Consider the following 16,059-nt stretch of genomic DNA (forward strand, 5'->3'; position numbering starts at 1 on the left):
TGATTCCCCCATGAATGCTAACATAATAACTATCAAATAAGATCTATTTTTAAAATGCATTATACACTATAGGTATATTTTGATGACTGTATGAGAAGTCCTTTTATTATGTTTGTGTTTTATTATATGTTTTATTCATTTTAAAGTCATTCAGGCCCTCAAATTTACAGATTTTTTGCTGACACTTGAACCTACTACATTATGAAACAGTATTTTGTTTAACTAATTATTAATTTTGCTAACTGTTTGTGTATGACAAAACATCTAGTTATATGATATTTACAAATTCTACAGCATTAGAAATAAGGGAATAAAAATCCTGGAGTAGAGACAAATACAATAAAATCAACCAAATAATATTTCTGTCATTTATTTTCTTTTTTGCACTGAAAGATGAGGAACTCACCGTGAATACAATGCAATAATGATACATAATGCACTGGGTCAAGTTTACAAATTACAAGTACTTTGAAAGGAATAGAACAGGAATAGAACTGTTATCGTTGTTAACCATAAGCCTAATTTTTAATGATCTGTTGTGCCACTTTTGGCTTTCCCAGAAACTTGACTATCTTGTCTCTGAGTTCATCAGTCTTTAAGCTGTAAATGATGGGGTTCAGCATTGGGGGAAGTGTAACTGAAACAGTCAGAACTGCTGTAAAGAGATCAACATTCTGAACCAGTCGCAAGTTCCCTAGTACATATGCTAGAATGACAGGCATATAATAGAGGAGGACAAGCAGCAGGTGAGTGAGACAGGTGTGGAAGGCCTTCCAACGTTGTGATATGGACGCAATCCGTGTCACAGCAACCACTACAATCACATAGCTGAAAATAATAAAAGTCAAAGGGCCTAGTAAAACAGTCAGAGTCTTAGCTGTAGCCAGTTGTCGGTTGTAAGAAGTGTCCGTACAAGCCAACTTATAGACCGGGCCATGTTCACAACAGCAGCTCTGTACCTCTCTGGAGCCACAGTAAGGGAGTCTGGCTGCAAAAATGACTGGGAAAATCTCCAGCAGAACAACCAGAGACCAAATCCCTGCTATTATGAGCAGCATCCTCAGGTTGGTGTTTATTGTAGAGTAACGCAGAGGCCAGCAGATCGCAATCAGACGGTCATAAGCCAAAAGAGCAAGAGAGAAAGATTCCATGTCACCAAAAAAATGCATGAAGAACATTTGGGAAAAACATGCTCCAAACGAAACATAATTCTGATTGAATGCAAAAACAGGCACCATTTGAGGAATAATAACACTATTAATTGAAATGTCAATAATAGCTAGATTACATACAGCAAGATACTTGGGGCTCTTTAAGCTGGAGTTCATTAGGATGACAGCCAAAAGAACAAGGTTACACAGCAAGGTGATGATGTAGATGATCGCCAAGGCCAAAATGAGGTAGTTTTTGTTTTCCAAATTGCGGAAGGCAGTTAAATAAAAACCTCCATTGAAAGAATAAGTTCCATTGCTGAAAGCAACTGAAAAATTCATTTGAACTCTGGCAAATCTAAAAAAAAATATACGATTAATACATTTTCAGCTTTTAAATATTCAGTTTGAGAAAAATAAATAAAGATTTTTTATAATTAACATTGGAAAAAACAGAATAGGAAATGTGTGAATTGGCACTGAAGCAGCAGATTTTATTGTTCCTTTTCAGCCTCATATTATCTTCAATCATAAAACTCTCATTAATATGATCACTCATTAATCTGTATACTGTTGTAGAGGTCTACATAAAAGCAAATCTAAATCATATATATCTATAGTATATCTATAGAAAAGTAAAAAATAATGAGGGCATGGAAAAAAGTGACCTAATGTGACTGCTGAAATATGTAAATTTTGTGTTATCTAATAATAACATCTCCACTAACAATGTCAGCAAACGGCAAAGCAATAAACCTATAACATAAACTATATGTATTCATGCTGTGAAGTCACAATCCCATAAAATGGAAATATTGCAGAATTTCCACGAGGATGTGAGGAATACAGTGGGTATAGAAAAGAATCAGCCCCCTTTAAAATATTGTGACATGTGTCCCGAGCTCTCATCAGCGTCGCCCTGGAAACCGAGCAGTCACACCTGCTCCTGCTCGTCACGGGCTGAGCGGCCACACCTGCGCACCATCAAGAGCTGCCTTCTTAAGCACAGCAAACGAACACAGAGGGGAGAGATGTCTCGACGAGACTCGGCTTAACCTATCTATCTGTCTTGTTTGCAGAGAGCAGTGTGTGACCGCCAGCCCCACCGCACACGGGAGAGCACAACGGACCCACACTACCACAGCGCACAGACCGTAGAGGAAGCTGAGCACCCTGCACCAAGCCACCTTACGCCACCGCCTTCAACCCTATATTTATTAATAAAAATCCACCCTTCGGGGAACTCACCTGTACCTCCTCGTCGTGTCCTTCTTCACCCCGCCACACTGGTGGAGAATGCGGGTAGGACAGTGAAGAAGACACCGACGTCCCCTTCCCACGCGGTGTTTCCCCAGTTGGACTGGTTTGGTCGTTTTTTTTGTGGTTTTCCTTTTGCCACACGCCCTGTTGGCTCACGTGTCATCTCTGGTTTCCCCAGGTGGCGCTCCTCCCCCGGCAATGGAAGAAATCTTGAAGCACCTCACCAAGGTGAGCATCCGCCAGAAACAAATTATGGAGCACATGGCCTCCCGGCAAGGGGAAACCGAACGGGAGCTCGCCTCGCTCCGTATGACTGCCGGCGCACGTACTCCGCTGCCTGACCCCCGTGTCCAGGCCACACAGCTGAGGATGACGTCCCACGATAATGTTACCACTTACCTCCAGATGTTTGAGACCGTGGCAACCCGGGAGGCATGGCCCAGGAGGAGTGGGCCCGGATCATCGCCCCGCTGCTGACGGGAGAGGCACAACGGGCTTACTTCACGCTTCCCCCAGAGCTCAACGGATCTTATGAGGAGTTAAAAAAGGAAATCCTGGGCCGGATGGGGCTCTCACCGATCAGCGCTGCCCAGCTCTTCAATGAGTGGGCCTTTGATCCACGGCAGCCGGCCCGAGCTCAAGCGGCCAACCTCTGCTGTCTTGCGCAGCACTGGTTACTGGCCAGGGGTCCCACTGCACACCAGGTAGCGGAGCGTGTCATCGTGGATCGCCTCCTGCGGGCCCTTCCCCGCCCGCTTCGTCAGGCAGCCGGCATGCGGAACCCAGCGAACGCGGACGAGCTGGTGGAGGCCATCGAGCTGGCGGAGGCCACCCAACACCGGGGGGTTGGGGAGAGAGCGCCGCCGTTTCCCCGAAGGGTGGTCGGAGGAGCGGCGCACGCCGGAGGGCACACAGCGACCGGTGAGCAGGCCGGCGGTTCCCGGCCCTCGAGATGAGCCCATGCCCACCGAAGCACCCCGCTCTCTGCAACGACACCTGTGTGCACGGCTCTTCCTGCTGTGTAGTCGGGTCGGCATCCCATCCCAGATACTGACTGACCAGGGCACCCCTTTCATGTCCCGGATGATGGGGGACCTCTGCAAACTCCTGAAGGTCCAGCAGTACCCCGCCACAATATGTATTTACTCAGTGCAACTGATAACATCCAAATGGAAGATATAACTAAATAAAAAATAAATAAAATAAAAAAACAGAAGAACAATAAAAATATTACTTGTAAACTTAATTAGGTGTAGATAATCACATTATGAATGGCACAAAGCCATTTGACTTTCAGCTGTGGTTGTCAGACACAAAACGGGAACACAGAGGTTGGTGAACGTGTAGCAGTATTTATTGTGACAGAGGTTTCAGACACAGGTGAAGTAACAGGGAATAGTCTTGACACAAAGAAGGTTGGAACTTAGCTCTGGTTGTGATGGAAGTAGATGACAGAATCGGAAGGCGGCACAGAGGAACTGACGATGAAGGAACAACGGGTATCCAGGGGAGCAACAATGATAGCGAGGGTTCAGGTAAGTACAGTACATGTGGGTCAATGCTAGATCAGACGAGGAGTGAGGGGAAGTGATGGTCCTTATATGAGAGCCTGGTGATGATGGACAGGTGTTCAGAATATCCCGAGTGGATAGCCAAACCTTCTGGCCAGGTTGGTATTGCGGAGTGGGACCCCTTCGGGCGTCGGCTTGTTCCTTGTATCTCTGGACTGCCTGTTGGAGATGCACGTGAGCCGAGTCCCAGACCCTCTCGCTTTGCTGGAACCAGTGGTTGACAGCTGGAACCTCGGAGGGCTCACCTGACCAGGGCAAGAGAGGCGGCTGATAGCCCAGGACACATTGAAACGGGGTGAGCCCAGTGGTAGTTTGACGGAGTGAATTTTGTGCGTATTCAGCCCAGGGTAGGTATTGGCTCCAGCTGTCCTGGTTCTGGTGGCAATACAGTCTCAGGAATCTCCCGACTTCCTGGATCTTACACTCAGTCTGGCCGTTGGTTTGAGGATGGTATCCGGAGGAGAGACTGATGGACACCCCTAGGAGACGGAAGAAGGCGTTCCAGATGCGTGAGATGAATTGGGGACCTCTATCCGAGACAATGTCCTCTGGGAGTCCGAAGTGGCGGAAAACTTGATGGAAGAGTGCTTCTGCAGTCTGTAGAGCAGTAGGTAGACCCTTGAGGGGAATGAGTTTGCAAGATTTAGAGAATCGATCAACCACGACCAGGACACTAGTGTAACCTTGGGATGGAGGAAGATCAGTCATAGAGTCTACTCCAATGTGCGTCCAGGGTCGCTCGGGGATGGGCAGAGGCACGAGTTTCCCTTCTGGTAGCTTCCTAGGGGTGTCAGCAACGGCACAGACTGAGCACCCTTGCACATATCGAGAGACGTCCCGAGCCATGGAGGGCCACCAGTAGCGTTGTTTCAGGAGCGAGAGGGTCCTTCTCCTGCCTGGGTGTCCAGAGCCCGGGGATGTATGAGTTAAGTCCAAGAGGGGCTGGCGATGGGTTTGGGGAACGTAGAGACGCCCCTCTGGACCTCCCGGCGGAGCTGGGTTTTATAGATTCTCATTAGTAATCTGTTGGTTGATGGTCCACTGAATCGGGTTAACAAGCACGGCTGGAGGGAGAATGGGTTCAGGAACGGATGGTTCAGGATCGGCTTGGTAAAGGCGAGAAAGGGCATCCGCTCTACCGTTCTTGTCAGCTGATCTATAGGTGACCTGGGAATTAAATCGGGTCAAGAAGAGAGTCCATCGGGCCTGGCGATGATTCAAGCGTTTGGCTTCTCTGAGATACTCAAGATTGCGATGATCTGTAATGACTTGGAAAGGTTGCTTGGTTCCCTCCAGCCAGTGTCTCCATTCCTCAAGAGCTGATTTTATGGCTAGGAGCTCCCGGTTTCCCACGTCGTAATTCTGCTCCGCCGGGGATAACTTTTTTGAATAGAAGGCACATGGATGGAGCCGTGGGGGGTCACCCTGCCGCTGAGAGAGGACCGCTCTGATCCCGGTTGCTGAGGCATCAACCTCCACTATGAAGGGTAGATCTGGATTTGGGTGAACCAGGACCGGAGCCGATAGGAAGGCCTGTTGCAGTAGGGAGAAGGCTTCTCGGGCAGGTGTTGTCCATGAGAGTGACTTGGGCCGGTTCTTTAGCATAGAAGTGAGAGGAGCACTAAGCATACTGTACTGGTTTATACCGTGTTGGTTGATGATGTAGCCTAAGAATTGGACGGTGGAGGTATGGAACTCACACTTCTCTAATTTTATAAACAGTTGATGTTCTCGTAGTTTTTGAAGGATTTGGAGTACATGCTTCTCATGTTCTTTCATGTTACTGGAGTATATCAGGATATCGTCTATATAGATGATGACAAAGCGATTCAGGTACTCACGGAAGATCTCATTCATATAGTTCTGGAAGACAGATGGAGAGTTGGACAGGCCATATGGCATAACCCGATATTCGTAGTGTCCTGATGGGGTTATGAAGGCAGTCTTCCATTCATCGCCTCCTCTAATGCGAATGAGATTGTAGGCGCTTCAGAGAAGATACGGGCACCTCGTAGCTGTTCCAGAGCTGCTAGGACCAGAGGAAGGGGATAACTGAATTTCACAGTTTGGTAGTTTAGGTGATGGTAGTCTATGCACGGCCTCAAGCCTCCATCCTTTTTGGCCACGAAGAAGAAACTCGAAGCGGCAGGGGACGTAGATGGACAAATGAATCCCTGACGCAGGGCCTCCTGAACGTACTCCTCCATGGCCTTCTGTTCCAGGATGGATGGAGGGTAGATCCGACCCTTTGGGAGGGTCGCTCCAGGCAGGAGGTCGATGGCACAGTCCCATGGCCGATGAGGTGGTAGACGTGCAGCCAACCGCTTGCTGAATACATCCTGGAACGCCTGGTACGCTGGTGGGATTTCCACTATCACATTAGTCGCCGGGCTCTCCACAGAGGTGGACAGGACAGGAAGATGATCTGGAGTTGCGGGAGATTTCGGTTGGGGCTTTCTTGGGCGATTAATACACTTCTCAAAACATTCATCACTCCATTTGAGAATCTCACCGGTTACCCATTGGATATGTGGCTGGTGGGCGTTTAACCAGGGCCGTCCTAGGATGATATCCGCGGTTGACTCCTCCAGCACCATGAACGTGATTTCCTCCATATGCAGGCTGCCAACGCGGAGGAATAGTGTGGGGGAGTAATGGCGGACACGACCTCTACCCAACGGCTTTCCTTGGATGGTTTCAGACACAGGTGAAGTAACAGGAATAGTCTTGACACGAAGAAGGTTGGAACTTAGCTCTGGTTGTGATGGAAGTAGATGAAAGAATCGGAAGGCGGCAAAGAGGAACTGACGATGAAGGAACAACGGGTATCCAGGGGAACAACAATGATAGCGAGGGCTCAGGTAAGTACATGTGGGTCAATGCTAGATCAGACGAGGAGTGAGGGGAAGTTATGGTCCTTATATGAGAGCCTGGTGATGATGGACAGGTGTTCAGAATTCTGGTCATTGTGAACGAGTAGGCGTGGCATGTGGAGAGGGTGTAGGCTGTGACTCCGTGACAGTGGTCTTCTTCTTCTTCTTTTTTTTAGCTCAGCATAAAAGAGATTTTCCGGAGTCCTTAGCAATGCAACTGAAGCAAACAGTCTATTATAATTGGCAAGGCACTTTCAAAAAATCTCCAGGATAAAATTGTGGGTAGACACAAGTCAGAAGATATATATATATATAAAAAATTCAAAGGTTTTATTAATGTCTATTATTAAGAAGTGGAAGGTATTTGGTACAACACAGACCCTTCATGGTCAGGACATCACTTCAGACTGGATGAAAGAGCCAGGAGGAAACTGACCAAGAGGCCTAAAGCAACTCTGAAGCAGCTGCAGGAATTTATGACAAAGAGTGGTCAGTGGGCTCAACAAAATGATTGGTGGGTTTTTGTTAAATGTGAGCCAAATTCATCACAATTAAAAGAACCAAAGAGTTAAACTACTTCAGTCTGTTTGCATTTAATTTTATACTTTAAATGTTTCACAATTTGAGTTGAACTTTTCCACGACATTCTAATTTATTGAGATACACCTGTATAGCAAATAAACTGTAATAATGTGAGACATGTTAAAGGTGTCTGAATACATTTTGGTTTGACTGTATATTTATTTTTTTCCAGTAAAGACCATGCAGTGCTATTTTAAATTTGCTTATTCAGGTTCTGTACCTGGACACCTACAAACCTGAAAAAAAACATAAAGATTGTGTAAACAGCACAAATAAATAAATAGAACAAACATACAAATTAAACACTTTCAGACAGGGCCCACTGGTACAACCTGCACTGGGTCCCCGCAAACCCCAGCTACGGCCCTTCCTGTACAATTCACTATTCAATACAAAGTGCTGCCATATGTTTTTAAACCTTCAGCATCATGGTTCAGCATCTGAGTCCATTTCCGATGACCAAACCTTATGGTTCCTCGATCTCACTTTAAATGCAAAGATGAGCAGGCTTTCTCTGTTGCATCTCCCAGGCTTTGGAATGACCTTTTGTTATATGTTAAATCATCTCCTACACTTAATGCTTTTCAAAGTGCACTAAAAACGTCTCAGGTTACGAATGTAACCATGGTTCCCTGAGAGGGAATGAGACACTGCGTCCTCTGAGGGGACACTATGGGGAACACCTCGTCGTGACCCGTGTCTGAAGCATACTTTGATATGGGATACGGCTAAGAGCCTGGCACTTTCCTCCACCAAGTCTTCGCCTGTCACACAGGGGCTACTGCTAGCTTTCGCAAAACCTGCCGAAAGGGCTGTCCCCACAGCACTCTAGTAGCGGCGCCCTGTTCTAGATAGGTATCCGAGGATACCTAGGTGGAGTGGTGCCCAAGATGAATGGGGCTTAAACCAACTCAAGAAAGGGCACGAAGCAGCAGCGCGAAGCCCTTACCATCTAGGGTTTTTAGAAAGAACGCAAAAGACTAGCGTGCCAACTTACCACAATGTGGATTTCAGAAAGTGCGCAAAGACTCCCTGTGAACACTTACCATAACATGGATTTACAAATACTGTTCTAAGGATGGGTTCTCGTGGAACTCTGTCAGGAGGCTCGTAGAAGAATGGCCCGGGAGCAGAGCAATTGGAGGCCTCAGCCCCTGCTTCAGCAGGATGCCTGCTCTCACAGAGCGTCTCAAACAGTATGTGATACTGGAGCACTCTGAAGAACCGGGAGTCAGTCTCCCAAGAGAGGAAGACTCCCAAGAGAGGAAAACTATCTGTTACCAGATAACCACCTCAGTGGAAACTGAAAGCACTCGACTCCAGGGAGGCCTGGTGAGGCCTACTACCTGACAACCACAAATCACGGGAGCTCGCTTTTTAGGAAACGCACAGTATGTGGGAGCTAAATCTCCAGGGAGGCCTGGTGAGGCCTACTACCTGGCAACCACAGTATGTGGGAGCTCGTCTTCAGAGAGACCTGATGAAGCCTACTATCTGAAAACCACAATGTGCTATTTAGTGGAACGCACAATATGTGGGAGCTAAATCTCCAGGGAGGCCTGGTGAGGCCTACTACCTGGCAACCACAGTATGTGGGAGCTCGTCTTCAGAGAGACCTGATGAAGCCTACTATCTGAAAACCACAATGTGCTATTCCGTAGAAACGCATAGTATGTGGGAGCTAAATCTCCAGGGAGGCCTGGTGAGGCCTACTACCTGGCAACCACAGTATGTGGGAGCTCGTCTTCAGAGAGACCTGGTGAAGCCTACTATCTGAAAAAACCACAATATGCTATTCCGTGGAAACGCATAGTATGTGGGAGCTAAATCTCCAGGGAGGCCTGGTGAGGCCCACTACCTGGCAACCACAGTATGTGGGAGCTCGTCTTCAGAGAGACCTGGTGAAGCCTACTATCTGAAAAAGCCACAACATGCTATTCCGTGGAAACGCATAGTATGTGGGAGCTAAATCTCCAGGGAGGCCTGGTGAGGCCTACTACCTGGCGACCACCGAACGTGGGAGCTCACCTTCAGAGAGACCTGGTGAAGCCTACTATCTGAAAACCACAATATGCTATATAGAGGAGACGCACAGTATGTGGGAGCTAAATCTCCAGGGAGGCCTGGTGAGGCCTACTACCTGGCAACCACAGTAAGTGGGAGCTCGTCTTCAGAGAGACCTGATGAAGCCTACTATCTGAAAAAACCACAATATGCTACCCCGTGGGAATGCATAGTATGTGGGAGCTAAATCTCCAGGGAGGCCTGGTGAGGCCTACTACCTGGCGACCACCAAACGTGGGAGCTCACCTTCAGAGAGACCTGGTGAAGCCTACTATCTGAAAAAACCACAATATGCTATTTAGTGGAGACGCACAGTATGTGGGAGCTAAATCTCCAGGGAGGCCTGGTGAGGCCTACTACCTGGCAACCACAGTATGTGGGAGCTCACCATCAGGGAGGCCTGATGAAGCCTACCACCTGATAACCACAATATGTGGGAGTCCACCCAGCCCCTCATGTTGAGGGAAGCGATGCTTGAGGTGTATAACAAATACACACTGGTTGAATGAAGCCCATGGAACCCAGGGCTAATCATCATAAGAAAGGGAACGAAGCGAAGCGCGTAACCCCTACCGTACAGGATTTTAGAAAGTGCGCAAAGTCATGCGTGCACACTTACCACTTTACGTGGATTTCAGAAAGTGCGCAGAGTCTTGCGTGCACACTTACCACTTTATGTGGATTTCAGACAGTGCGCAAAGCGTTAACGTGCACACTGACCACTATGTGGTTTTGAGAAAGTACACAGGCAAGCGTGTGTACAGAGAGGTTCCCAAGCATCGCAGAGGCGCTGGATCGCACGGGAGCGGTGAGCTCCAACCCTCTTTTCTAGGCGAGGGGAGCATCACCTGAGGCAGTAAATACAGAGCTTCTTGTCGTAACCACCACCTCCCCGGATGCGCCAAGCGGCCAGGCGGCCCCTCAGGGTGACCTGGCCGGACATCTATGGAATTCCCTGCAGTGCTGTGCCAATTCTTTGGCCACCTAGCTACTGTAAAGGAAACTCACAGAGATTGTTAGTAGACATATAACCACCAGCAACATAACGTCCATAAACAGGTAGAGCAAGGGTTACGTACTCACCCACCCTCCTGTACTGGAGTCCCGCTTGCGGGGCGCCCCCTTCTGGTCCGGACCGTCAATAAGGTGGTTGCTATGAACATAGACCCAACCAAAAACATCACCGGTCCAGGTAGGAGACTGTTATGTGAGAGACTGTCCACCTAACCTCGATCAGGTGGAAAGCTGGTGGCTACAGGGGAATTAGGCAGGGGAGGACAAAAAACAGAGGTTAAAACAGAGGTTAAAACATCCGGAGCTACTAGGTCTTCCTACCGCTCTGACCCGGGCGAGGACGCAGCCTCGTCTGAATCACGTCCTGCTTACCACACCGTGACCCGCGGTTCCTCTTGCCCCTGCCCGTAGGCGGGGGAGGAGCGCGAGCCGCAACACTAGCCTTCTGCGCCCATCTAAGATCCTCAGATCGAGATGGGCCAGGACCCCTGTGTTCTTCGGGCTCGGACCTGGACTCCTTTCTTTCGACGGTATCCAGGTCCTTCAGCAGGCCAGCCTGGAAAGCCTGAAGCACTGCCATCGTGTGCAACGAAGCCACTGCCTGACCTGCTGCTGCGTATGTTTTGCCATTTAAGCGGGATCTAAAAAAGGGGGAATTGAGAGAGGACGTTTCCCCCACAGAGAGATAGCTAGCCAGCATCTCCCTACAGGGGGCATCCTCTCATAGCCGCTTTCATGCATGCCCCCGATATCAGCATAACTTGTATGCTGAAACCGATGGATGTGAGAGAAAAACGGCCTCTTCCATTCCCTTTCGACTTCTGCAGCTAACAGCTCCCCATACGCAGGGCAGGAGGATTGAGAAAGGCTCAGCCTCAGCTTCTTCTCCACTCTCAGACATCTCCTGCTCTTCCTGGGAAAAAAACCCAGCAGAGCACTAACTTCAGTACAAGAAAGGGTTAATGACAACGCATCTTCCTCCCGAAGTTCACTCTCGTTTGCCGCCGGAGAGTGTGAAAGGAAAAAAGTCCCTCTCTACACTCCTCAGCGAGATCCACCTGTAATCCCCCCGAGCTCATCCTCTTCCGTGCCTCGGCAACGGTGGGTCCTGAGCCGCGGGATCCAGATGGCTGTCCCTCTTTCCTCTAAAAGAGAGGCAAACGAGAGAGGAGCTTTTTCACCGAAAAACGCTCGCAGTTCACGCAGATTGCCCCCTCGAGGACATCATGCGCGTGCTCTCCGCCCAAACAAGAGACGCGGAGAGTGTGTGTGCCGTATAACACTGACACGGATGTACACACTGTTTAAACGCCTGCTAGTGGATGCTATGACAACAATAATAGATCGCTCTTACCGTTTTGGTCGTTTCTCAGATGCACGCTTCAAACAAAACAGTCAATGAAGACGAAGAAGATAAGTGACGGGTCCTGAGGGCGCGTATTTATAGTCGCGCTGGTAGTGACGTCAGAGGCTGTCGCCGGCCAACACGTTGGCGTTTTTCAAAGTATGCTTCAGACATGGGTCACGACGAGGTGTTCCCCATAGTGTCCCCTCAGAGGACGCAGTTCGAAGTTCCCTTGAAAGGGAACTCATGTTTTCCTTAGCATTTGGAAATGTTTTGTAAATTGTTGTTGTTGTTTGTTGTTGTGTGGTATGTTTTTTTTTTTGTTTAATTTTTTGTGGTTTCTGTCTCAGGTTTTATGCTTCTTTATATTTTGTTTTTATGTACAGCACTTTGAATCCACTTTGTGTTGTTGGAAGTGCTTTATAAATCAAATTTAGTTGAGTTGAGAAATCTAACTGCAGTGAAAGAGTGTTTCTTGTCTTTCTCTGCCATCTAGTGGGAAAGCATTGCATACACATAATTCTTTAGTAAAATATGTACTGTAATAAACTGCTTTAAATTTTGGTGCGTCTTATTATTTTCAAGTGTATTATTTATTGCGGTTTCTGTAATATTGTTGACAACTGGTGTTCTTTACTGCTAACTTTATTTGGAAACCCCTCCAAAAATGCAGACAATAAAAGTAATGAAAAAAAAAGTAAAAGTATTATAGCATAAAAATCATATTTGATTACTGTATAGAAGTACATTCAATGTGCTTGTTGTTGCTGTGTTTATCTCACTGTAGTCAGTCTCATAACTGTTTTCTAAGGACAGTAGGTTTTACAATGAAAAGCCGAATCAAAAAAAAAAAAACCTCATCATTACAAATGCAGACAGGCTTGAAACAAATGAATATGAGAAAGAAGCTTTATGCTTGAGAAACACTGCCACCCTCATCTGCTGGACTGTATGAATTCTGTGTGACGTATGGCTGCAATGGTATCAATCAGTACAAACTAAACTTTTATTATATGATATTTTTTGCAAGTAACATGCCATGAATACAAAGCATAAATCTTACACAATGCAGCCCCTCGATCTTATACAAGTCCATAGGATTTAAAAGATAATCTTATTTTATAAGTGCATTTTGCTAAACATGGATTATAATGTGAAATATTAAAGAAGTATATCTCCTACTATGGGGGAAAAGACAAAGATCTTGTTAACCATAGGCCTCATTTTTAATGATCTGTTGTGCCATTTCTGGCTATCCCAGAAGCTTGACTATCGTGTCTCTGAGTTCATCAGTCTTTAAGCTGTAAATGATGGGGTTCAGCAGCCCTAGTACATATGCCAGCATGACAGGCATATAATATAGGAGGACCAGCAGCAGGTGAGTGAGACAGGTGTGGAAGGCCTTCCAACGCTGTGATATGGATGCATTCCGTGATATAATAATAAATAATAAAAGTCAAAGGACCTAGTAAAACAGTCAGAGTCTTAGCTGTACCCAGTTGTTGGTTGTAAGAAGTGTCCGTACAAGCCAACTTATAGACTGGACTGGGCTCACAACAGCAGCTCTGTACCTCTCTGGAGCCACAGTAAGGGAGTCTCGCTGCAAAAATGACTGGGAAAATCTCCAGCAGAACAACCAGAGACCAAATCCCTGCTATTATGAGCAGCATCCTCAGGTTGGTGTTTATTGTAGAGTAATGCAGAGGCCAGCAGATCACAATCAGATGGTCATAAGCCAAAAGAGCAAGAGAGAAGGATTCCATGGCACCAAAAAAATGTATGAAGAACATTTGGGAAAAAAACATACTCCAAATGAAACATAATTTAAATGCAAAAACAGGCACCATCTGAGGAATAATAACACTATTCATTTAAATGTCAAAAATGGCTAGATTACATACAGCAAGATACTTGGGGCTCTATAAGCTGGAGTTCATTAGGACGACAGCCAGAAGAACAAGGTTACCCAGCAAGGTGATGATGTAGATGATCGCCAAGGCCAAAATAAGGTAGTTTTTGTTTTCCACATTGCGTTTTGTTTTCAAAGGCAGTTAAATAAAACACCTTATTAAAAGAATTTGTTCCATTGCTGAAAGCAACTGAAAATGTAATTTGAACCCCAATAAAAAGTAGGATTACTGAACAAGTAAAAGGTTTCCAGCCATAAAAGATTCAGTTCCAGGTAAAATAATAGGAAAAGACACTTTGAAAAGCCAATGACGTTTATGAGCAGATTTAGGAACTGAACTAACACTGAAATCTTATAATATTTTTCCATCTCATTGGTATAAAATCAGTCTTACATTGTAATAGAAAATAGTGACAAAACCATTAGAAGTGTTCATTGCAAATAGAAGTTAAGTGTACAAACAAATAAAATACCTACTGATTTCTCTTGAAATCTTGCTTTGGATTGAAATCGGGCCATGTTAAAGGAAAACAGATTTTTAAAGGACTTCCGAACTGATGACCAGGGTCTAATGGGTCTAATTAACCACTGTTGTGCAAACAAAAATATAATTATCTTGATTGAAGTCTTGTTATTTAACAAAAAAGTTTCTCATTAGTATTTAATTAGTTTAATTATGTCCATATAAAGCTTTTGTTGGTCCATACACTTTTGACTCACAGAGGCATACAAATTCAAAACAAAAATGTTTTACTCTGTGCAGAATTAGCAGTGTATGCAAAAGGCTATTGGCACCTGTAACATACTTTTAATTTTCAAATATTTAAAGGAAATAATAATATATGTAATAATAATAATAATATATGTTCTACATATTATATCAGCTTGAGTCCTTTGCAGATAATTTGACATTTTAAGGTACAAAAAGGCCATATGTAAACCCCCCCCCCCACCCCCAATGTGAAAAGTAATTGTTAAATAAAATTAAAATGTTAAATATTCCCCAGTTACTGTTATGTTCTGTCTTATGTCAAATTATTACCAGAAAACCCTATAGACAAATTAATAAACCCAGTTTTATACATAACTCCATAACCTGGTCTATTGACCTAAAGCTTTAATTTATATAAAGATCATACTTAAAATAGATATAAGATCTAACAATAATATAAAAGTGTTATATCTTTATATTGTAACTTTATGAAATTTTTTGATTGATCATGCATATTCCTAGGAGACTCATTATCTTGTTTTGACAAACCTGTGATTCCCTGTAGAGACACCAGAAACAAACATGACTAATTTAAACTAAGTACATTAATTAAACTAATGACTACTTATGGTTGCTACAATATACAAAAGGTTGGCATGCAAGACTAACAACTAATGGGTCTCTAGGTAATAAGATGAGCTCATGATGACAGGATTTTTACAGCCAATGAGAGAAGAGTCTGTTGTGACATAACATATTGTTTGATAGAATATATTCTGACATGTTAGAGAAGCTCACCAACCTCTTGGAACAATGCATGCAAATGTCCCTAACAACAGTTTGATCTGTGTGTATATACTGTATTGTGGACTAAAAGCCAAAATAACAACAATTAAATGTATATCTAATACTCATTCAATACATTTAACCATAATTTGACAATAATTTCAGTACAATAATATATTTCTGCACAGTACATAAGGCCTATATTGTAAAGCTGGTCAATATTACTGCCAATACTATAATATGCTTTGGTACACTTACATCCACAATTCTGTTTATGATAAAAACAGATGAACTGAAACTCAAATTCAAATCCTCATTTAATAAATGTGCTTCATGCATATCCCTTAATTACATGTATAGGACTTTTTTATTATTTCACTGCTTTAAATGAGTCCAAAACATTCACCCTGAATGATTACAGTATGATTAAAACAAAACCATTAACGACAAGTTTTACAATCACAAGAACCAACCATGTTTTAAAGTAAAAAATTAATGTAGTTTTAATATGCTTTACAGATTGCCCTTAACATGCTACACTCTCAGAGGAAAAAAGTACATGGGGTGCATGGTACCCTTTCAAAATATGTACACTTCAATGTTGTATTTTATATCTGTTTTTATGTATTAGTACTTTAAAGTACTAGTATGTACATTTAAAGTACTAATATGTGTCATTAAGGGTTAAATAAGGTACAAATATTTCCCTTTAACTTATACCTTACCTAGGGTACCGCCTCAGTGACAGATTGTTTCTTTTTTTCTGAGTGTGGACCATTTTGCTCTGTCAGA

General features: G+C 44.7%; 1 pseudogene; it reads right to left on the reverse strand.

The window, feature by feature from the left end:
* Window positions 1–518: 518 nt before the first annotated feature.
* LOC132123043 (olfactory receptor 1F1-like) lies at window positions 519–1,151 on the reverse strand (annotated as a pseudogene).
* Window positions 1,152–16,059: the final 14,908 nt, after the last annotated feature.

Source organism: Carassius carassius, chromosome 41 (assembly GCF_963082965.1).
Source record: "Carassius carassius chromosome 41, fCarCar2.1, whole genome shotgun sequence".
NCBI classification, from domain to species: domain Eukaryota; kingdom Metazoa; phylum Chordata; class Actinopteri; order Cypriniformes; family Cyprinidae; genus Carassius; species Carassius carassius.